The sequence below is a fragment of the Nyctibius grandis genome, chromosome 23 (assembly GCF_013368605.1).
Source record: "Nyctibius grandis isolate bNycGra1 chromosome 23, bNycGra1.pri, whole genome shotgun sequence".
NCBI lineage: Eukaryota > Metazoa > Chordata > Aves > Nyctibiiformes > Nyctibiidae > Nyctibius > Nyctibius grandis.
In genome coordinates this window covers 5,618,161-5,641,846 of record NC_090680.1, presented here as the reverse complement: position 1 = coordinate 5,641,846, position 23,686 = coordinate 5,618,161, and the positions used below count along the sequence as shown (strand labels likewise).

General features: G+C 44.3%; 1 protein-coding gene across 7 annotated transcripts in view; it reads right to left on the bottom strand.

The window, feature by feature from the left end:
* ST3GAL6 (ST3 beta-galactoside alpha-2,3-sialyltransferase 6) overlaps positions 1-19,326 on the bottom strand; it is a 55,146-nt gene extending 35,820 nt beyond the window's left edge. Inside the window, exons 1-3 of one of the 7 annotated variants that reach the window (XM_068417535.1) lie at positions 19,171-19,326; positions 11,995-12,117; positions 11,549-11,758 (exon numbers count right to left, since the gene is read on the bottom strand). The gene's annotated coding sequence lies outside the window, so the exon portion shown is untranslated. Of the gene's footprint in view, positions 1-2,521; positions 2,693-7,807; positions 7,882-9,575; positions 9,680-11,145; positions 11,253-11,548; positions 11,759-11,994; positions 12,118-19,170 lie in introns of those variants that run through there. The other 6 variants (XM_068417533.1, XM_068417536.1, XM_068417534.1 and 3 more) reach the window with 6 other exon arrangements.
* Between the last annotated feature and the right edge of the window lie 4,360 nt (positions 19,327-23,686).

Sequence of the window (23,686 nt, the reverse complement as noted above, 5' to 3'; positions counted from 1 at the left end):
GGTTTATATTTCTCAGCTGGTGAATGTTGTTTTTAATTATTTTTCCCCTCCAAGATAGAAAACAATACTCCCTAATGTTCCAAAATGGCCTGGGGCTCATCCCAGCAATGGACACACTTTTTGTAGCACAGTTAAACACTTTAACTTGAGTTTAGAAGTCAGCCCTTGGTAGATCCAAACCCAGCTTGTGGCTTTCCGGGGAAGAGGAACAATAATAACTACTGGATTCTCATCTAACTGGTGCTTTCTAAGCATCACACATTTCCAGAAACCTTGCCTATAATTATGATCCAGAATAAACTCAAGCCCACAACCACAGCTTTTCGCCTGCTTTTGTGCCTTGAGATAGGGACTAGAAGGAAGTGGCCAATTCATGCAAAGGCACACAGAAGGTTGGAACTGACATTTCCATCTGCTTTCTGTCCTGTCCCTCCACAGGCCTCCCCCAACACACTTTTTTTTTTTTCTTTCCTCCTCCAGTGCACTTGAACACAGCCCAGCAGTTACTACCATGCCAAATAGCCACAGAGCTGCAGTACGGTACAAAAACAACTACTTTGGGTTTGGTCAAAAGCTGACCAATGCATGCAAACTCCAAAGCAGGTCTGAGCTGAGCACAGACAGCTCCGCTTCCTCAACTCCCAAAGCTTCAATCAAAGCAAACACCACAAATCCAGCTCTAACGACACCTTTAAAAAAAAAAAAAAACACAAACCCACACAAATTCAGTAACACAGCCTTGGCTGAAAGATTTCTTCCAGCCCTGTTGTACTCTCACAGATTAACCTTTAAAGCTTTAGCCAGCCTAAGCTAGGCTGCTATTTATATATTACACATCATAGGTGTCGGTCTAATACATGATAGAACAAAATACACAGAGAATGGGTGCTACGAATCCACGCAGCTCCTCCTACGTACTGTGGTGACAACACTGTTCCTTTTCAGCCTGTTTCCCCTCTCCCTTCAGCTCTTCTTCCAGAAAGACTGGAATATAAACAAGCCATGCAACATGTTCTGGGGGTCAGAGCTCAAGTCATTTTCTCCTCATACCTTGGCTTGCATAACTGAAACGGTTTCTGTCAGCTTGAGAGCTGCTGCTCTTAAAGGAATAGAGCATCACAGTTTTAAGTGGTTTTGCTTCTCCACCTCCATTTAAACAAAGATGACACATGCTTAAGAAAACAGAAAACTACTAACAGAAAAATATACACCCCACTACAACATCAGTTACTCATTCACACCCACTGTTCTTTGGCCTTGAGTGCCTGCAGAGTCAGAGGCTAGAGGTCAAACGAACAACCCTTCTTAGGTTTCCCAGAGAGAAAAGACAGAAAAAAGTAGAAGCAGAAAAGGCTAGAAATAGCCAAATTAGTCAGGTTTCAAAACAGTTCAGTTACAAACCATATCAGAGCACTAGACTTTTCCCCCAGAAACCATGATCAATCTAAATAAAGGTCCAACCAGAGAATTTTATCCGTATTATATGTGCACATTCACTACACCATTAAGTTCACCTTGAAACAAGGCACACTTTGTCTTCTGATAACGCCCAGGATATCTAAAACACCCAGTTCTGGCTGATTTGGAGCTAGTGATTTAACCTCAGCTCTCACAAAAATGGCTGGGAATTACAAAACTAAATCTACTGGTCATCTTGGCGAAAATAAAGAATAATCTCAACCCTAGGCTAAAATAAATCACAAGAAAAACCAAAAAAAACCCCAAAAGCCACTCACAAGCAAAATTAGGGCTCTCAAGGGCAGTGGCAGAGGGTACAGTGATTTTTTTTTTTTTTTTAAAAGATAACTGAGAGGGCTAATTTATTTGCTTCACCCCAGCACCTGGAGAATGAAATGCTCCCCATCTACATCAACAGTAAGTCCCAAGTAAATCAGACTGACTTCTCTTAGTCATAACAGTATAAATCCTGATCTGTACTGGTGTCAGAATCTGTCCCTAAAAAGACATAGGTGCTTTTTGGATGACTGATCTTCACAGTAGCATTTGCAAGCCCCAGTCATTCTGAAGTCCAAATATGCACAGACTGCCATCATCTGACGCCACAGCTTTTCACTGGCATTTTTAGTCCCCATATTTTAAAAAGCAACAAGTTACATTATGCAGGTTTGTGTGGATTAAGAGGCCCAGAAAATAGGTGTGAATGTGCTCCAGCATACAAAACTGAACAGTTTAATTTTAATTTAAAAACATGCAAAGCATGTCTGTAGTCAGAGCCCCAAATACATTAACTGTACTGATTTTTGCTGTGTTCCTCCCTATCTTACCTCAACTGCTAAAAAAACCCCAAACACAAACAAACAAAAAAAAAATCCCAAAAAACCCCAAACCCCCAACTGTTTGACATTGAATTTACCCCAACAGTGGATTCTGCAAGTCAATCTGCTGCAAATCATGTATGAGCTCTGGGATTCTCAGGAATGCAGCAAAACAAGTGAGTGAAAAGTGTAAAGCTAAATTAATTCAGGGAAGGAGGAAAATGCAGATAAGTGGTAGCACTTACTCCACACCACTACTGAAGTCTTGGAAGTTTCCCAGGGCAGCGATCCTGCCAGCTCGGGAGAAAGCTGCAGAACACCAACAGCTTGGGCCGCTTCTCTGATAACGTTAACGCCTCACATTGCCAGGGCTCTCCATTCAGCATTGCAACGATACGTTCACATCGCCTTTGGATCTTGAAAATGAATCAGAACACACACCTTAACTGCTAACTGCAAGAAAGCTAAACCCAAACTAGCAGTGCCAAACCGGAAAAGCTCAAATATTGTAAATATTAAGGCTGTTTTCAAAAGCCTTCTTTATATGTAGCTTTGTTTTCTTAACACTAGAGCTCAAAAAATATTTACAACAAAAAACCCCAGAAGAAAAGCTCTAATGAACAACTTCATAAGAGGGCTTTGTGGACGTGAAGTGTTTTTGAGCTAACAAAGAACTGTTGTACAGGTTGCAGCAGAGCCTGTATCTGATCACCTAAAGGCTTTCGGTGCTTTGTTTCATTTCTTAAATGTGAATACAGGAAAAAAACTACCACATACAGTATACAAACAGTACTTATCCTGAGGATTTTCAGAGCTGAGAGACACATACCATAGTTGAAAAATGTAGTCCTGAAGAACATTTAATGCAGCATGTAAAGTCCTAACATCTTTTCTGAATGGGAAAGGTTGCCAGTAAGTCTACATGTGGTTTTAAAAAAAAAAAAAAAGATTTCTTTGTAACATAAAGTTGACAAGGTGGTGTCAGGGCAATGGTTGCACTCGATGATCCCAGAGGTCTCTTCCAACCTGATTGATTCTGTGATTCTGTAATGACATTTCCAAGGGGAACAAAGATGTAGGTGTATCCAACTTCAGCATTCAGAGTATCATTAATTGTGTGTTTCCTTAGACAAAGCTGAAATCAAACTCACAATAAAAACCCAGGGCAAAGGAGCAGGCTAAAAGGCATAAAACCAGAACTGGAATTCTTCACAGAGCAACTGTTAGTTGTTTTAAGTGAACTCAGCTCCTTATGGAAAAGTTTGCACAGGTTCATGTACGTATTTCTCTGTATAAAGAGCTATAAAATGACACTACAACAGCCCGTACTGCACTGCGAACTTTTAGGGGTTATTCATCCCATAGTGGAGTTCAAAGCCCTGACTTATACACCTTAGTTTCCGTACCTACACACAAGGAAAGCTAATTATCTCTAATGGTAATCTTCAATTGCCATCTGTCTGGAAGGAAAGCTGCCTAAATTAGTCAGTAGGGAATGCTGGGAAAGCTTATATGCTTTTCTCAGTGCTACACAGAGAGGCCCATTTAGGACTTTCAGACCTCAATCCTCACTGAAGGTTAAACACAACCCACTTCCTCCCCAAAACTGAAAACTGATGTATCACTGCTTTGGGGTGGGTTTTTTTTGTTTGTTGTTGAGTTTTGTTTTGTTTTTTTTTAAAAGGACAGTCACCCCTAAAACTGAGGGGAGTCAAAGGTGCATTTCACTCCACCCCCACACCCTTTCTCATGGTCTCACAGCCCTCCTGCTGAGGTTGCCCTGTGGTGGCTAAAACGCCTACAAGCCCAGCTGAGAGCCAGGAGGCAAGCGGGCAGCTGAGCAGCCCTCCTGCCCACAGACAGGCAGCCCAGTCCCTGCTGCAGGGATGGCATCACACAGTACTTTCTGCTCCTTCCACCATTCTCATTTGTTACTTTCTAAGCCAAGCCTGGTTTGCCATAGGTGAAACAGTGTATTTTTGCCATTCGATTCTCAGTTTCAACAGTCCTTAAATGTCACTGCAAAATGAACATGAGTTTCTTCAGGACTATAGTATTTTTAAACAGATTAATTATCCTCCCCTACCTGATCTTTGCTGTCAGATTTGCCCATGGCTGTATGTGGATGTGTCCCCTCTGAAGATAAGAGAGTAGCAGGTAAGCCCTGAGGCAACATGGGGCTCACCTTCCCGTGAGTCACAGCATGGTAATGAACTTCTTTTGTGGCACAGATCTGCTCTGCCATAACCAAACTGGCCCACGTTGCAGCAGATAAAACATGAAGTCTCATACTTGCTTCAGCATAAAACTGGAAGTCCTCTAGAGCAAGACACACTGTAAGCAGGACCTGCTGTGTTGCCTATTGACATCCTTTCCTTGCTACCCTGACCACACCAAATCCAGCTCAGCCTCCAGCATCACCATGTCCTATCAGACTGCTATTCCTGCCCCAGATGATGCAGAATTCCATCAGAGCATGACATGCAGTACAGTTAAAGGGGTTTTGTTCTGTTCCATTGCATGTGTTCTTAGCATGAAATGAGATTTATGCAATCATACCCTGTATGCATGCGTGCATGCCCTTTCATTCCATCCCTATGGAACTTTTAAATCCCTTTGGCTAATTTCAGTCAAATTTGACAGGAGATTAGGAACTTAATGTGTTTGAGACCGCCACAAGTTTTGCAAAAATAAACAGGCAGCTGGGTGGAACAAAGAAACCCTGTAAGCTCATCTTTCATTAAAGATCAGAAAGTCTACACGCAGAAAGACATCAGAAACTTGGTTTCATTATATCTGCTTGTCAAACAGTTGTGTGACAGAGATATTATAACAGCCTCTGGTCATTAAAAAAAAGAGAGCACGCTAAAATTTTGAAAGGCCTTGCACGAACAAATAAGCATCTAAATTTCCCAAAATAGTTGCCTGAAGTTAAACATCTCAAATATCCATTTCAGTCACTTAATAGCGTTAGCTGACTTCAGTCACCCAGCTTCAAAAAAAGTCACTCTGACACCAGCCAGTATTTATTATAGGAAATATTCTTCAGGTTTCGCAGAGAATAAGATGCATATCCTATTTCACCTCTCCATTCTTTCCAAAAAGCTCTGAACAACATTCTCAATTTAGATTAGAAATCTTTAAACTAATACAAAACCTAAGGTTTGAGGCTAAGCCATCTAAGAACTGATGTCCCAAGTTGAAAACAAATCATGGCATGCCATTAGCACAGAAGAAAGAAGGAATTAAAATAGCTATTCCATTCAAATTGCTCCAATGAAAGCGAAGGAACAGTATTTCCTTAACACATTTTGCAAGAAAAGACAGTCAATCTTGAGAAACACTACAAAAGGTATTTACACTGATCAGTATTTTAACCATCTGGCTACTCAAAACCCAGTTTACACACCTGACCTGTGCTCCACCGCACAAGGTGAGCAGCCCAGGCGCAAGAAACACTCTGCTATGCCAGACCAACATCCATCTAGCCCACGAGTCTGTCTGCAGCAGCGCCAGATGGAGATGCTATTTAGGGACAGCACCTTGTGGACACTTTGTGGTTCATTCCCCTTGCCCGCACATTTCCCTTGCAGCACCTACAACTGTTTAGTACAGGAGCCGGAGGACAACATCCCTGCCTACTCCTTTGAGCATCCTTTTATGGACCTACCCATGTCTACACTTGGCAACTAGGGCAGAAAAAGGACAGGAAACCCACCAAAGGAGACTGAAGTAGTACTGCTACATCAGAGCTGCTGAACAACAGGGTGCTTCACAGACAGTCCTGAGGCCCTCAACTTTCTGAGAATGGGGAATTAAAACTACCATGGATAGTTATAAAACCGGGGTGAGGGGGAGGCTTATATAGTTTTCCAGATACTCAGCTGAGGCAAGTAACAGTCACCCTGTCTCATTAAGTATTGCAAAACATTCGGACAAGCAGAGCTAGCTGTAGTTTTCCCTTAACTGTTTCCAGCAAAAAACAGGCTTTTCCCAGCCAACCGAATGAGAAGGCAGTAACTTGTCTACACAAGGAGCACGATCAAGACTAGCTACCACATGCTAGCAAGCCTCGTACACGCTCACCAATATGGACAAATCCTAACTTGCCCTGGCACTTCATTAAGTGGATTTAATATTATGGCTCCATTTAATCTTGTGCAAATGTTATGTTCAAACAAACCCTACAGGGTATCTCCCATCTACACCACTAACCCTCCTCCTGGTCTCCATCCCACACACTGACTTCAGACTACCTGAAGCACTGTGAAGATTGAGGTGATAACGTTTCCAGGGTGTTCAGACGTGACACTGGTGGAGGACGTAGACAGGCAGGTTCAAGAACTTCAAAGAAAGAGGAAATATCTATTTTAACTGCCAAAAGATGAGTAAGTTTGTGTTTTCATTCAGCAACAGCTCTTAAGCAGCAAGCACCTTCCTCTCTCCTCACTGCAGGGAGGAAAACCCACAAGTTCCTTCCCCTTACTGTCCCTCGTGTTATGCCAGAGTGCTTGTATGCTCCCTTCCCTAACCAGATCATTTCCCCCACACAGGTTATCGTGTAGCCAAAAACCTGTGTCAGCACAACACACGTGCAAAAATTAGCTGCCCAGGAGGGAGCTACGTAAACCAACAATTACACTGGAAAAAAGAAAAAAAGGTAAATGGCAAAAAACACAACTTCGATTCCTTTCTTACCCTGGGAAAGGGACTCCTCCTCCCCATCCCACATACAATTTATATACATATCCCATTTACAATTTATATACACACACACTTTGTAGTGACTATTAAATGTCCATTACATATGTCTATTTCCCCTAGAAATCGAGTAAACCGATGATGTGCCCCTCGCACCGTTCTCATCTCACTGCTGGCCACCCGACTCTGAAAAGCACTAGTGGAAGAAAGCAGTGGCCGGCTACCACTGTGCTGCCACAGCGTCTGTCTGCAGATCCAGCCTAACGAGCAGCTTTTCTGAGCTCTGCAGCAGTTGATCCTTTTTTCAGTGTTTCTGACCTGTACTTACAAGGGCTAGAAACGGTTCTTTTAAAAGTGAGTTGAAGAGTCTGTGGAAATCTAAGACTGCTAGCCACCCACCTCAATAAATAAAGTTTCCCACTGGCTAGTTGCCCAAAAGAAAGCAATATTCCTGCTGGGGGAATGGAAACTTGCACTGTAAATCAACAGATATTAAGAGCTTCAATGATAGTCTGAACTTCGTATCATTCCTGTCTGCTCTTAAAACCAGTTCCTTAATTACTCCGTTCCTGCCCTCCTCACAGGAGGGAGGATCAGCTTTGTGCTTCCTCAAGTTTTCCAGCCTTCCCTTCCCAGCCAGGGTAAGTGGGGGCTATTCAAGTTTTTGCCTTGCTCCTCCTGGCTCGCCATGGGTGCTGGAACATAAAGAATAGCTCTAGCACAATGTACTCCAGCTCTACAGCTGCTGCCAGGGCTGGAAGCAAAGCCAACACAGAACAGTTACATACAAACTTTGGGTATTATCTGGGGGACACTTAAAATTTGCTCACTCTGTTGCAGTGCTGTCTTCCTCTTGAGATATCAAGGCTTCACTTTTGCCTTCAAGACCAAAGAAGGATGGACTTTGAACACTGATGAGCCATCCCACCTGAACAAAATGAACTTTAACAGGACGTGGTATTTTAAGATGATAGGTACAGAACACAGCAAGAAGCACCACCTCCAAGTGTTTTATCATTCTGCACATGCATTTGTTCAACACACTTTGCAAAAGGTAGTGGCACCGCATGCAAGCCGCATGCTCCCTATTTTTGCTTCACAGCACACACTAGCTAACGCTGCCCATCACTTTTCACGCTTTCTGCACAAATAGCAGCTACTGATATCAGTGATTAATACACTGAACCGCAAAGCGCGAGCGGATTAATTTCCACACGCTACTGAAAGGTGACTTGTAAAGGAAACAACAGCTTGCACATCACATTTTCCTCCCGACCTCAATACGCATCAAGAAAAGCTGAGGTTTTAGGTTCTTCTGTAGCAGGACGATAAAAGAAAGATTTAACACTTGAAGAAGTTCACATGCTGAATAATAAAATAAAAGAAGTTTTGTTTCAATTTCCCTTGAAGACTATGAATAGGTACAGAAGTAGTCATACATAACATAGCAAAAACAGAAGTAAAAGAAACCGGATTAATGGGGAAGTTCAGGGCTTTTTTACTCTGCTACAAAGCTCTTGGTCTTTTGAGTGACTAGATGGTAGAAAATAGAAACTCTGAAAAAAACCCTGTACACTCAGTTACCCCATTAATTAATTTCCGAATATTATTTACTACTTTCTCTATAAAGCTAGAGAAATTGATGAACAATTTTTTCAAATGAATGACAAACGAGTTGTCATAAGTTTGATAAATTAAACTCCTTTTAAACACAGTGCACACTTCAGCCAATTTGGCTAAAACAGTACAAGTATCTGTAAGGAAAGATGTCTGTAAAACGAGATATTTCAAGTAATCGTTAGCCTGTTCCTAAAATGCACTTAACTAGGGAGCCACAGCAGAGTATCTCACATCATACACACAGTAAAAACAACCTTTCATGCTGATAAGTAAAGTAACCTTAAAGTTAAGGTACAAAGACAAACAAACCAAGATCCTCTGCTTCAGCTCCAACCATAATGTGGAGGAAAAAAACGCGAGCCTTTCCTTACAAGCCCCTCTGAGTTAATGTATGGACTGCTTCATGGAAAATCCCGGGGGTCTGGCAAGTTACACCTTCAAATGACCCGTCCGACTGCATTCTCTTCCATGCCAAATTACTTGAACCAACCCCCAGCAACATATGAAGCAACACGCAAGAAGCGGAAAACCACAAATCAGCCAAAGCAGGTTTATGAGAACTTTCCCAAGCCTGTCTTGGGAGGACAGGTCAAACCTTTACTGAATGGCACTAATCGTGCCGTGCCCAGAAACGAACGACAACAAGGCTGGGATAAGAGTGTTAATGGCACAAAGAAGCTACCATCAGACAGACTATTCCCACTCCCTGCCGCCTTCTATCAAAAAATGACCACAGAAGGAAGAAAGCAATCATCCAAAATCCTCAAAAACTGTCTCTGCCTGTAAGCTTTCAAAAGTCTCAGGAGGTGGGGAAGAAGCACCTCAAGCACTTGCCACCATGAATGAGACCCGCCATCACGTCAACTGCTGTATTTCCATCTTCAGTAAGGCAACTCCCCCGGCATTAACTGCTAAAGCCATTATTTAGCAACACACATAACACATATCACCTTGTCTAGCCGAAACACCATAACTCACCTATTTCCCCACTTCTTTACGACTCAGGACTCAGGCACTTGAGATCTTCCTGCCAGCTTTCAGGTTTTGCTATCCTGCCTACACACCCTGCAGCTGCTCCCATGGACACTTCCCCATCAGGCAATTGCTTCCACAGAGGAGCTTTCCTCTGTGGTCTCCTACAGTCAGGAAGGTCATGGGACTTACCCAATTTTAATACTCCTGCTTTAATAAACAGCCATAAGCTTAAACAGCAACTTAATTGATTCTGTTTCAGTTCAGCAGAGACAGACGTGCTAAAGAAGCTGGCACTGCATCAAGCTGGAAAGAAAGATCCATAGATGTATTTCAGGTAGGTGGGAAGAAAAACAAGGATATGGCTGGTGCAATCCTATGTATGGAAGGAAAGTTATTTTAGTTTCATAAATATCACTTCTGTGAACTAATCAGATGGGAAATTTTCCTGTTCAAAAACAGATGGGTATGAACCCTCACTCCGTACACATTTCCTTTGTCCTTTAAGCCCTTCCTGAATTTAGTTTTTTAAGTTTAGGAGTGACCAGTCTAGTACAAGGGCACTCTCCACAACACAAGTTATGTATTTTTACGTATAACATTTTTACACAGTTCAGCCACGATAGAATTGCCAGGTTAAAACAAGAAATCTCATCCCGTTGCAAAGTTCGTCCTTTCTAAATAGTTTCACAACCACATGGCACGTAAGAATGGCTCAGCATAAAGAAGAAGAGAGACAAAAGCTGAAGAAACCTAGACAGAAAGTTTCAGCTGGGTAACAGGAGCACAACAGCCACAAATCCTAATAGATCAGCTGTTCATCTCAGTGGAAATTTTAATTTGAGACAGGACAGCAGGACTGATCTCACAGCTTGCAATAACTAAAATAGAAACACCACCCCCACTGCCAAATAATAATCCAAAGACTTCAAAAAAAAAAAGCAGAGAACATAAAACTTCCAGGGTTTGCTTCTTCCCTAAACTACAAGCAATGGATTTGCATAGCTTCAGGCAGAGTCTACCACAGAGCCATTGTTCCTTCTCCCCGTGGCCTCCGGCATTTCCAAGGGACAGTCCCTCCCTTCGGTACCGCCGCTAAAGCCATCTTTTATCGGAACCGCCTGACCGGCAGCCATGGCAACACGGTGGGATTACCGGACCCGAGCAGCTTAGCAGAAGCCATGAATCTCCCTTCGAATTGTATTTACGAACCGCTGCCGGCCGCCGCTCGCTCTGCCGAGCAGCTCCCCTTGCGTGGGGCTGTCCTGCCCGCAGGACCCGCTTTCCCCCCGGCCCGGCCCTGGAGCCCCCGGCCGCCGCCCCGCCGCCCCCCACCCCTTCTCTCCCCGCCCCGGCAGCGCTCGCCGTCTGCAGCCGCGCCCGCCCGGCGCGTCTCACCGCCCGCGGGGGGCCCCGAGGCGGCTGCGGCCATGCGGTCCGGGGGCGGCCCGGCGCGGCGGCTGGCTGCGGGGCTGGGGCCGGCTCCGTCCGCCACCCCGAGCGGCTCCGGCGGCCGGCAAGGGCCGGGGGAACGGGGACGGCCCCTTCCCTTGCCCCCACCCCCGGAGCCCCTTACCTGGCTGGGCGGCGGTGCCCGGCAGCCCGCCGGACCCCCGCCCTACGGCGCGGCGGGGGCGCTTCCTCCCGCGCTCCCCGGCGGTGGCCGCCGAGAGGCCCCGGGCTGCCCCCGCCGCCCGCTGCGGAGCGCCCCCGCGAGGGGCCCTTCCTCGGCCGGGGGCGAGGACCGGCCCCGTGTGCGGCCCCGGGCAGCGCCTCAGCCCGGCCTCTCCCCCCGCGCAGGCGGTCCCCAGCCCGTGAGCGGCATCGAGCGCATCCAAACGCCGCCCGCCAGCCGGGCGGCGGCGCTTCAGCTTCTCTCAGGCTTGTGCCCGTCGGGAACCGGGTCCCTGCTACGCCGCGATGTTCATTTTCGCCAGAAAGTTCCCAGGAACCTCGGGGAAGGGGCCGGGACATCTCACCTCACCAGCTCTCAAGCCGATTAAAATTGTATTCTCTTCAGAGGAGGCTTGTAGAGGCAGGCTCCATCCCTCGTGGAAGCCCCATTAATTCCTTGAGTGCTTTCAGCGAGGAACACGCGGGTATATCGGCACAGCCAGCTCTGCCTTGGAATACGGGGTAATTTACATTGAACAGCGATGTTGTTGGCAGCCGCTGCCATCAGTACTGACCTGAAAGAGGTTTTAAAATTGGAAGCACGTATAGACTCTACATGAGGTTAGCTGGAAGCTTTCCCGTCTGCAACAACCCACGAGCGTGGTGAGATGTCTCACGGCACAGATGCCGGCAAACTCGGGAACAAGCACTTTCAGCGCACCCGATCGTACGGGTTTAGGCACCATCCACAAGATCCTCTCAGCCTATGCAACAGTTTACTACGCTTTATAAAGCAGCGATGTTCACTTACCGGTTGTCAATAGCGCAGATATTTTATCTTTAAATCGTCCGAGACAAGAGGACAGAACTTGTTGCTTCTTATCAGGGCCGTCCGGGAGGATGAAGAGGAGGGCTTGTTTCAGCTGAGCCCCATCTGCAAAACAAAACGTAAAAGCAAGCACGTTGTGTGTTTAGACAGAGATGTTACTTGGCTCGAGTCTGCTGAAATTCCTCCTCGATTTATACCAAAGCCTTCCAGGGGGAGGAGAGACTCACGCGAAGAAAGCTAAAGCGCTGCTCCGCCTCTGCCCCACCAGTAACGACTGTATCTTCTCTGACTGACCTCCAGCTGGAGCCGCAACCACTGTTCCTCCTTCCTCCTCCTGCTGCTCTCCTGGGCCGGAGCCTTCCCCCTCCGAGCCCGCCCCGACAGCCCCGGGGGGGCAGCGAGCCACCCCCCGCCGCTGCAGGAGCCTTTCCCACCCCACCAGCACCTCCTCAGCCTCCAGGAATTAACAGCTAATTAACAAACTGATTGTCACCTGGGGGAGGGTAGGGGGTAAGCCAAGCAAGCTGAAAGCCACAAGAGTTATTTCAGGTGCAGGATTCTCCCTGAGTACCCTGCCCCCTTCTAGCCAGCCCCAGTGAAAGTCATCAGGGGAGGAACTACCCCACTGAAGAGCTGCTGCCAGGGGCAAAATGAAGCCTCACCCTGTATGACCAACCCGGGGGAGAGTCACGGGGCTCCTGGAAAATCTTCTCTCCACACTACAGCAACCAACAAAATAATTCTGCCAGTGATAAAGCGGATGCAAAAAAATCAGTTTGTCTGGAATCATGTGCTGCATTCTCGTTGTATTTTGCCCAGAGGAGTGAGTGTATCATGCTAGAAGAAATCTGAGGGGTTGTTCATAATTTAATAGCCCTCTCCTGTTTCAAATGTTATGATCCCGACCACTTCTAATCCGCAGCTTTTCTATGTGATGCTTCAGGGAGTTGCAGTATGTTTTTAGCTTTGTATCAGAACAAGATGCTTCCTTTATTGGAAGAGCAGCTCCTGGTTTTTTTGGTGGCTATCACTGGGAATGACCAGAAGTGGAGTCTGCTCTCAGCAGCAGTTTTATACAGTCTATACATGTAATAAAAATTACAGATTAAAAGCATGGAAATTTTGTCTATTCTTAAGGGACTATCCCACTTGGTAGCCCACTGAGATGGCTTTCAGTGTGTTCTGGGCTGGGAACCAAAGTTCAGTCCTCTGTAATTTGTCTTGCCTTGAGCTGAAAATACCTTTGTACTTTTGCCCCTTCTTTAACTCTGCTATATCTTTTTCCTATTAGCTCTCATCTCTTCTGTCCTACCCTTCAACTCACCTAAGTATTATAGGCACAAAACCAATTAAAAAAAAAATCATTAAGGTTGCACAATGAAGGAGTCAGAAGTCAGGAAATATCAGAAGATGGGTTATGTGACTTCACTTCAGTCCCCGTGCTCATACATTTCATGACAGTCTTAAATTATGTAGTCCAGTATTATTTTGTTCTGGCCTTGCTTTATTTTGCAAGGTCTCGCCTTTGTTTAGGATACAGGATGGCCTCGGGACTCTTGGGATATGCCAGATTTTTTCAGAACAAGATGCTGGGACTATTCACTGCAGGGGAGCGTAGGAAACCTTGAGGAAATGGATGCTCTTCCTGCCTCTGTTCCAGACAGGATGCGTGTGCTGCAGCTGCATCTTTTGTGCATGAGTTCATGGGCGTGAGCTAATTTCACACTAGTTACCCTGGGTACTGGTAACAGTCTAGCTCTGAGCTTTGGGCAGGCTGAAAAACAGGAGTGAAGAACACGAAGGTGCTGTTAGCAGGACTGAGCCGCTGGCTCAGAGAGGCCAACTCAAGTTACCAACACGCCTCTCAAACGAGTTAAACGTGCAATGTTCCTACGGGGATACTATGTGGTGACTTAGAAGAAGTTATTTGACTCACAGCTGGCTCTAAGTTATGTGCTTGTCCATTTTCCGTGAGTCTTGCACAAGGCATCTAACTCTAGGAAGAGCTAAGCATCCACGGTTGCAGCCAAAGTCTGTTGGAGATGCAGTACTGGGAACAGAGGACCTGTTGCTCAGTTTTATTCCCTTGCATTAAAGCCAGGGTGTGTAATAAATACAAAGAATTGTACCTAAGACCCCTGAATACACCTCTATCTAGAACAAACTGCAAAATCCCAAATTCTAACTGCATTGGTCAAATAATGTAATAATCTAATCTGTAATAATGTAATTTCACTTCAGTTTCTTCTGGCAACTGTAACTGTCCAAGACCAGCAACAGAATGAAAGCTGGTGTTTGTTGTCATCTAAGTATGTTGAACTAAATTCAAGGCTTCAAATGGCAATTTGTGCAATTAGTATAGTGCAAAAAACATTTAGTTCTTCGCTGTTTTCAAAACGATCTGTACAACCAAGAAGTTAATAACTAATCTGCAACACCAATTCATTTATTTGGCAGAAAGTATGGGATATTCTCTTCTATATTCTATTGCACACAAATAGTATCAGCAATGATTCGGCAACAATGAGCAGCCTTCAAAACGCTTTGGAAAAGGATGACTAGCAGGAAGTCAGATGAATGCTCCTGCAAGCAAAAACAATGCCTGTGACCAAAAAGTCAACAGATTTTTTTTCTATTTCAGTTCAAAATCAACTCTCCTGAGACACAAACCCCTCCCCAAACCAAACATAAAAGCCACAAAAACCTTTAAATGCAAAGCAATAACTAAAATCAATCCAGATAAAATGGAGTCCTGTTTAAGTTCCAGGAAAAACTATGTACCTCCTGAGTCACTACTGAACTAAGAAAATGTTGCGGCCAGACTGTACCCCAGCTTGCAAAACCAGAAAGCAAAAAAAAAAAAAAAAAAAAGAGAAAAATTACAGGAAATTGAAGGAAAAAAACTGTTGAACATGGGAAAAGCAAAGCTGTGGAGAACATGGCATAAACAGAATGGAAAGTTGCAGCATCATGAAAGTGATTTCCTCCCCAGCCATCCAACAAGCTAGATGACTAATCAGGCTCTGTGTATGCAATGCACCACGCAGCCTATCATACACCTCTGATCCTAGAATTAAAATGCAACAGAACTGTCCCCCTTCATTAATTACTTTAGGAGATGAATGCATTTATAGAAACACAGACTGTCACAACATCCCTTCTCCACTCATTTTCTAGCTTCACTGCCTACCATCATAGCGTGATCCTAATCTTCTTTATGTCGCACCATGAGTCCCACACGTGCCCAAATCTCTGCTACTGAGCTCCAAAATCTGTCTCAGCACAACTCTGTGTTGTAGAGTTGCTCTCAGTCCCCTTGCCCCAGATGCTAGAGGACTGCTCTCCCTGCACTGACCGCTCAAGCTGTAGTAAGCACCAGTCCTCATGTAGTTTGTTTAGTCACCATTTTGTGGTTGCATGATATTTCTTCCAGAGACTCTTTGCCAGGAGACAACTTGCTAAAGCCTGTCCCAGGAGCTTTAAAGAATCTGATGAGCTGCTGTAGGGCAATCTCATCAGAAGGCACAGCATTTGTCATAAGTTCACAGCACACAACCCCCACCTAGTTCGAGGTCACTTTTTCAAGACCTGGTCAACCAAAGAGCTACGTTAGGCTGTGCCTCCTCTTATGGTCCCTAGAGACTGCTCTTTCTGGGAAGGGCACAGAGTGCTTTCTCCTGCCTTGGGCTGTGCAGTGCTCCTGTACTCCATCTGGGAGAGAGGATACAGGCAAACAAAACATAGGACAGCAAGAAACCTCACGGAGGTAACAGGGGTAGGCTGAGACAGCCTCCCTGCCAGACGATCCAATGCAATCTGAAGTGGTGAGCACATTAGAAAGCGCCATTTGCCAACCAAAATTAAGCCCTCAAGGCATGTATCTATACATAAGAGCATCTGTAAACCCATAAATACATACATTATCCAATAGTCACTAAACATCCTTGTGCTCACTAGGCATGTGCAGGGGAAGAAATAGGTCAAAACACATCCACTTGAAGAGCATTGCTAGCAAAACAAAAGGAAGGAGAAGGGGAACAGGTTGGAAAATTATGGAATAATGCCTCCTGAGCATCTAGTGGTTTTCAGCAGGTCAAGAACAACATTACACCCCAGATTCCTCCCCTCCACTTGTTGCCTTATTTCTGTTAAACTATACGGTCATGTGGAACTCAAGTTTCCCACTTTTATCCCCTCCATCCTTCCTTGTTGCCAATATACTGGCATGAGTCCACCTCCACATGCACCCAAGGGTAACCCAAACTGAAGCTTCACAGCACTGAATTAACTGGCCTGGATTCCTTTACTGGTTTGCAGCAGCCAAAAATCTGAGAACAGGTTGCACAGTTTTTCCTCCAGGTACTCTCAAGATTGGGTCTGTGCTGGAAAATATGGTATAGCAAGACAAGACACAAAACAGGGCTATAAAAGTGATACAAATAGCTATGATTAGACTCCAAGAAGAAGGAGAGTGAGAAGGCTAGGTGAGCCACTGTAAGTCAGGAATGGTATGACAGAAGCTGCTAGAAGCCTTGTAATACATGAACAGCAGGCTAATTTCAATGAGAGACAGACACAGGCTGAGAAGGAGGAGAGTGCTTTGCATGTTTCTTACATTTAAGAGTTCAAGCTGCACTCAAAGTCTTGGACGTAGGTACTGGGAAAATTGTAAATGCATTTTTTCACATAACTCACTTAATTAGCTGACAACTTCTGCCAGGTAATGACCATTGCTACGGGCCAAATGGTCACTTGCATCAGGTTGGAAGACTCCAGTAGGTACCCACAGGAAACAGGGCTGGCAGTGCAGGAGAGGGAATCCTTCCTTCATGGCACTCCAGGCTGAACAGAACAGCCCTACAGAAAAGTCTGGCTTGGTCTCTGCAACTCAGGAGAGCAATAGCTCATGGAGCTGACTTCTCTTTTTTTACTGCTCCACTCCTGTTCCAAATGGGAGCCAGACCTGACCCATATGAATATGATCAATAGGCCAATATCCAAAACATTTGTAATCTTAGTACAACACTCCCTCTATTTCAGTGTTTAGCCATTTCATCCAGACAAATGGAAAACACCAAATGATCTTTGCAATTTATTAAAAAATAAGCAATCTGTCATTTAACTCATCATCATTTAATTCATCATGAAATTCCCCATTGTACATGGACAGGAAGCTCCACTTCCAGCAGCCCACACCACCTGCTCCCAGCCTTTGTTTTTTGGAAGGCGGCTGTTTTTGATTTGGACACCCGATTGAAACCTGGCCTTTCTTGTCTGCAGCTGAAATATAATGGTGCAAGAAGAGGTCTGTCACTGAAATGTTATTATAGAAACACTCCTGGGAATTGTGCCATGGGCAACTCGAGTATCCCAGATACTGTTTGGGAAACAAATGCTTCTAATAATAAACTTGGGCCCAGCTAGCCATGTGTATGATAGCTGCCAGATTTCTTCTCAGTAGGCACTGGGACAAAAAGAGACAACCACAAATACGTAAGTAATGGAGACGCTCAAAAAAAGCTGGTCATAAAAAACAGCACTGGGCTGAGTACTCAGCAACTGTTTCCATTTACATTAAACAGAATAACGAACACAAGCAGGTTGGCAATTAAATTTTTCAACTTCTGTCGAATTAAGGAAACTCATTAGTGAATTTACCCATACTGAAAAGCTGAAAGACTTGAATGTGGAGGGAAATTGGAATGTATCTAGATCAAAGGTATAAAAACTGTCCCATGTACATATTGCAAGCAAGAGAATAATCTTCTTGGGAAGCACCGTAGGCCTGAATAAGTGAAAAAAAAAACAAACCCCCCACTATAGGGAGATTCTTAGGAATCACAAATAGCAAACAATCCTGGTCAGCAAAGATAGCTATGATGTAACGATAGAGACGCACAGGATTAAGGCCAGATTTGTCGGAATTTAAATGAGCTAGGACACACAAAAGACAATTGAAACAAACAACAAATAAATCTTCAGCCGTTCACAGAAAAGGAGAACATGCCTTAGGTAAGACACTATTTCTCTACCAGAGGTAGGGAAGCACTGATGTAGCTGTACAAAACTCTGGTGTTTCCCCCACGATACAGTATATGATTTGAGCTCTCACACTCAAGAAAACAGTTCTGGAGAAGATGCAGAGAAGGGCTACACAGAGAATGGACAGCCTGTCTTGGGAGAGCAGCTAAACAATGCTGGCACGAGAACAAAGGGGTACAAACTGTCTGTGAATGTGACAAATTCCTTGCCATAGCAGAAACCTGGAGACTTGTTGGTGCCCTTGCTCTGCTGTCTGCCCCCGTCTGTGGCACATTATCCTTTGGCTCCTTGGCCTTTTCCTACAAGCCTCAAGTTTGTTGTAAAGCACTGGAAAGGACCTTGTGGCACAAGAGAAATTGGTGGTGTATAAAGCAAATGTTTTATGGACATTTTTGAACAAGAAACTCACCAAAGTCACATGGCCATGCCTCAGACCTTCCAAGTCCCTGAGTACTATGGCTTTTCTGGTGCAAAATCTCTCCTGCACTTCATATCCACGCTCATAAAGAACTCCACTCCATTAACATCACCTTCAGGTCTGGCAATCATCGCATTCAGTCTTGCTCAAGAAAACATCCCCTCTTTCTTGGGAACTCACTTGTACTTTCCATTTTTGGGAACTCCCCCTCCTAAAAGGGCATAGGTGTACCACCTCTAGCCTTTTCCTACTTCATGGGATAAAGCCTGCCAGCCAGGAATCAGAGTCTGGGGCTGATTTCCTTTCTGATGACACCAGTGGCCTTTTTGGTCCTGGTGAGCACTCGTTAACACAGTGAGAAATCAGAGAGGGAAATTACAGAAAATTAAAGACAAGTGATAAGTGAGGTTTGGGTGACCCCCCCTTGCAGCAGAAGGGCAGGGGAATCACAGAATCAATCAGGTTGGAAAGACCTCTGGGATCATCGAGTCCAACCGTTGCCCTGACACCACCATGTCAACTAGACCGTGGCACTAAGTGCCATGTCCAGTCTTTTCTTAAACACATCCAGAGATGGTGACTCCACCACCTCCCTGGGCAGCCCCTTCCAATGTCTAATAACCCTTTCTGAGAAGAAAAAAGGGGCAAGAAGCCCTGTTAATTTCCTGTTAATTGGTATAAATAAGTGAAACAGGTACCTGTGCTCTGAGCAGATGGGACTCAGGACACCTCTCCTCCTGTCTTTGCCTCTGTGGTATTTTTGTCCATGCTCTGGATCTGTGTTATAAGCAGGAAAACGATGGTGATCCACTTGAAATTAATGAAAACAAAAATTTTATAGCAGTTCAGTATAAAGAGGTGATGTCCTCAATCCAGACTCTCAGTGGTGCTGTACAAATAATTAAGTTCAGCCTTTAGCTCAGCAGAAGAGTCTTGCCTGCTCAGTCAGCTGTCGCTGGGTAAAGGCTAAAAGCGCTGGCAGCAGCTTTTAGGCAGCTCAAACAGTCCCTTCCCCCTGCGCTGACCTTGGCACAGGCTTGAACTACACTCTACCAACTATGCACTACTGCAGGCATATTTAACCTTGATCCTTAACTACATGTGGGCTCTGCTGGCCGTAGAGGTGAACTCAGAACACTCGGAGCTGGGTTCCAGTATCCATGGAGCTACCAGGCTGGAAAGCACAACAATGGTATCAGAAGTGAGACCGTTGTTATGTCAACAGTCATCTCTGTGGTGCAGCAAGCAGCTCCGCTCCCCTGCAGCTGGCTCAGCAGGGAGCACAGGGTCAGGATACATCTTCAGGGCCTATTTTAGGAGCTAGCTTGGAAGCAGCCTCACCAGCGTTCATTTAGTATGACGCCGGCACAGTGATGCCACTGAGGTTTCACAGCCTTGTTGGAGAAATCATGAGTTACTATTTGATTTTCTTTAGCTGTGAGATTTAGAAAGAGATACATTTATCTGCCTCAACATACTATTTGTGTACAGATAAGGGGGTGAAAACCCATCAGTGTGAGATTCTCCCCACATAATGGGCATCATTTGAAGCCCTGTGGCTTTCACCTCTCCTCCTTCCATTAAAAGCATCAAAGGGCTAAACTGGAATACACACAAACACACAAAACCAGACTCTTTTGTAACTGGCCAGTGTTTGTAGTGACCTAGCTGAGAAGCGGCTGCAAACTCACACCTTCTCTTACAGAAGTGTGACCAGAATTAAGTAACTTTCCATTGTGTTACTCTCTCCCTGGCACAGCTGATGCTTGCATTGTCACTTGTGCTTTTGAGCTGGTCGTTGAACTCAGTATGACCATGTGGAAGTGTCTGTTATCCCCAGCAAGCACAAGTGAAGACCAGCTGTCACTGCAACACAAGCAGTGAACCAGATGTTGCCCTTCAGTTATTCTTATATAAATCTAGATTTCATGTCACTGAAACAACTCATTTAAATCAATACAGCTAAGAGCAGAATCCACCTCATTGACTATTTTAACAAACATTTTCCATTTTTTTTTCCCTGAAGATTTTTTTTTTTCCCTTCTTTTCTGTTTTAGTAACTGGGAAGCTCAGTTTTCCAAAAGGCCTTTTCACTGTCTTGTGAATATAATTGAACCAGAGCTGATTCTTGCCGTGCAGGCATACAGGAAGAGGGAAAAGCTAATTACAGAATTAAATTACCTGGGAAAAAACAGCCTCACTTTGCCTGTTTAGCCAGCTATCCCATGAGCTAGAGCAATTTGGGTAACACAGTATCTGGGATGGTCAGAAGTCTCTATTCAAATCAACTCTAATGTACATACATAATAGTTTTTACAAAATAATTCTTCTCCAATAGCTCTGTTAAGGATTTCCCAATACAGTGCTTGGTACGAGCTGCTAAGAAGTAGCCTTGTATCCTGACAGCAAACAAAGACAATCTTGACGGACTGTTGCCTGTAAGTTTTGCTTAACATATAGTTAGAGCTGAATTGAGAAACCAGAGGATGCTTTATAAAGTGAACAGCTACCTTTAGGTGACAGAAAGATTGATCTAAAATCAACAGTAGAGTCCACATCCTGCAGGTGGATATGTTCTTGTAACTCCGCTGATGTTACAGCCTCGTGAACGTGTGGAACAAACGACAATTAGCCCAGTGCTACCGTGCCACTGCTGCTGACAAGCAATCATGAACAGTGATTTACAATAGAGAACAACAGAGAAACAATGATAAAGAAATTTGAGAGCAGAAACTGTAACGTTGATCCTGCAAGTCAAAAGGTCCACTTGACTGGAAAGAAGGATCCTGTGACCTTGACAGAAGAGGCAAATAGCATGGGATGCTAACAGTTGCAGTAGTTACAGGCCCTTCATCTCTTAACAGAAGCAGAGGTGGTCTTTGCAGAAGTCACATCAAGGACCGAAGAAGTATTTTCAGAAAGAAGAGGACTCATAAGACTTCACATTTTCCAGACCAGCCTTCTTTGCCTTTACTCTTTCCAGCATTTCCAGTTTTCTACTCTAACCTGAGGCTGTTCTTCCAAAAGGGATTCATCCACTGTTGTGGCTGCTTGGGAAGACACACAGTGTTTCAGCATGTGTGGTAGGTAACAGAGCCTGCTTTCTGAACAGGTTTTCTTCCATCTAAAATGCCCGTGAAGTGGGTGATTACTAAAACCTTCACACCAACTTAACTATCGCTTGTCAGCCTTGGTATTTTTAGAGTACTCTCTTAAAATTTACCAAAGTGTCTTTCAGTGTTAAGAAGCTTCCACAAAATAAATGCAACTGAATGCTGTGATGTGCCACTCTGAGTGGAAACTTTTTGCTTTCTAGGAACAAAAAAAAAGTGATTTGTTTCCCATCTTCAAAACACATGCCCAGTTGTGACACCAAACTGCTGCCACATAAACGATGCCATATATCTCTATTTTTTAGGTCTTTCAGACCAGTATGCAAACATAGAGGAAGAAGACCAGGCTACATGAAGGAAAAGAAAAAGCGTGGCTTAAAAACAAAGAAACAACAATTGCTGAAAAGGTTTTTTTGACATTGCACAGGTTTAGTTAATTTTTTCAACAAATATTACCTGTTTTTTGACAATAACTCCTACCTATGTCCAAGGTGTCTGAAAAAAAAGAGTTCAGACACATCATGGTCCAGTTCTGTCTTCGATTGCTGGAATCTACAGGTCCTGTGGACAATGTCAGATGGCTCTGAAAGCATTTCAGAGCTTAGGAATAAGATCAGGGCAAGCTGTAGCTATAAAATTGAGGAAGGGGATCAGTTTTGTTTTAAGCCAGTGCAGATCTGATGTCACTGTGAGACACCAAGAGGCAGAAATTCTGTGAGATTTGTATTAGCTGCATCTGACTCTGCAGCTGGTTACTGCTGGCAGCGTTCCCTGGGATGTTCAGCCATCGTTATGCAGACCACTTGCTTTTCCTCATCTACAATTACAGTTGTTAGTGAACTTTTAAGGAATACATTTTAAATCAAAGACAAGAGGCACTTTTCCCTTGGGATCCTGCTTGAACTCTTGCTGGTTTACTCATTGAGCTCCTCCAAAGTTCAGCAGACAGACCCTGGGGAGTGCTTCTGGTGTCTTGGCCCGCAGACAGCCTCCTAAGCAGATTTTTTCTTCCCCAAAGTCAGGAATATCAGGAGCCCTACAGATCCTGGCAGCCCTCTCAGGAAGGAGTGTCCAGGATTTTCGGATTCCTTGCCCCAGTAGTCTAGAAATCAGAGGGTGACAGAGGGTCCCCTCCCTCTCTTGCCATCCCACTACGTGGGCTGAAAGGGAACAAACAAGCCCCAGCTTCTATGGCAAACCCAGGGGCTTTTGAAATTGGAAGCCTGCACTTTCTTAATCTTCCTCAGTCTTAATTTGTTGAAATTAGCAAACCAACATTTTTCAGATTGCTGTTCTGTGGAGAGCTTAGCAATTACCTTTCGTTGCAGTTTGGAATGAAAACAGAATTGCTGATTTTCAAAGTCATGTGCAATGTGAATTTACTGTTCCGCTGGTTTAGGAAGTGTCAGAATTGTGTCCTTGGAAAGACAGGCCAGCAAATACAAGTCTAAACGAGGTAATTAATACCTCTGCAGGTCTGCAGATATTACAGTGGCTGGTTTGAAGAGGAAAAGCCTCTGACAGATTAAAAACCACACATTTCCAAAAATGGCTCTAACCTTTGCCATGAGAATAGATTTAAAGGAAAAAACAATATTAAAACTACAGTGAAAAAAATCATATGTGGAGATTTGCAAAAGTCTGTCTAGTATGACCACTGTTACAGCTGGTTTCACCTTACTACTTTAGCACTTTTTTAGGGATCAGTTTTACTGAAAATGCTGAAGATGCAATGTTTGGCTGTTGAGCTGACGAAACTGAGCAAAACCAGCTTTCCCTAAACAACAGGAGAAAACAAAAACCCCGTATCTTTGACTAGGAAATAATTTCTTAAACTCAAATACCATAAACCAGAATTCAAAAGAGCGCCTGAATCAAGTTATTTTATCTACAAGCATCTTTAAGATGAAGTGTATCCACAGTCCTCAGAGAAAATAAAGAGACAGCCAAGCTGATTTAAACACTGGGCAAACCAACCAAATGTACATCTGACCATCCTGATGTTTGTCTGTGGTCTAAAACAATTCTACTCCCACATATGTGTTTAAATTCTATATTATGGACTTTAAACAACCTTTTTTTTTCATCAAAGCAAAAAAAC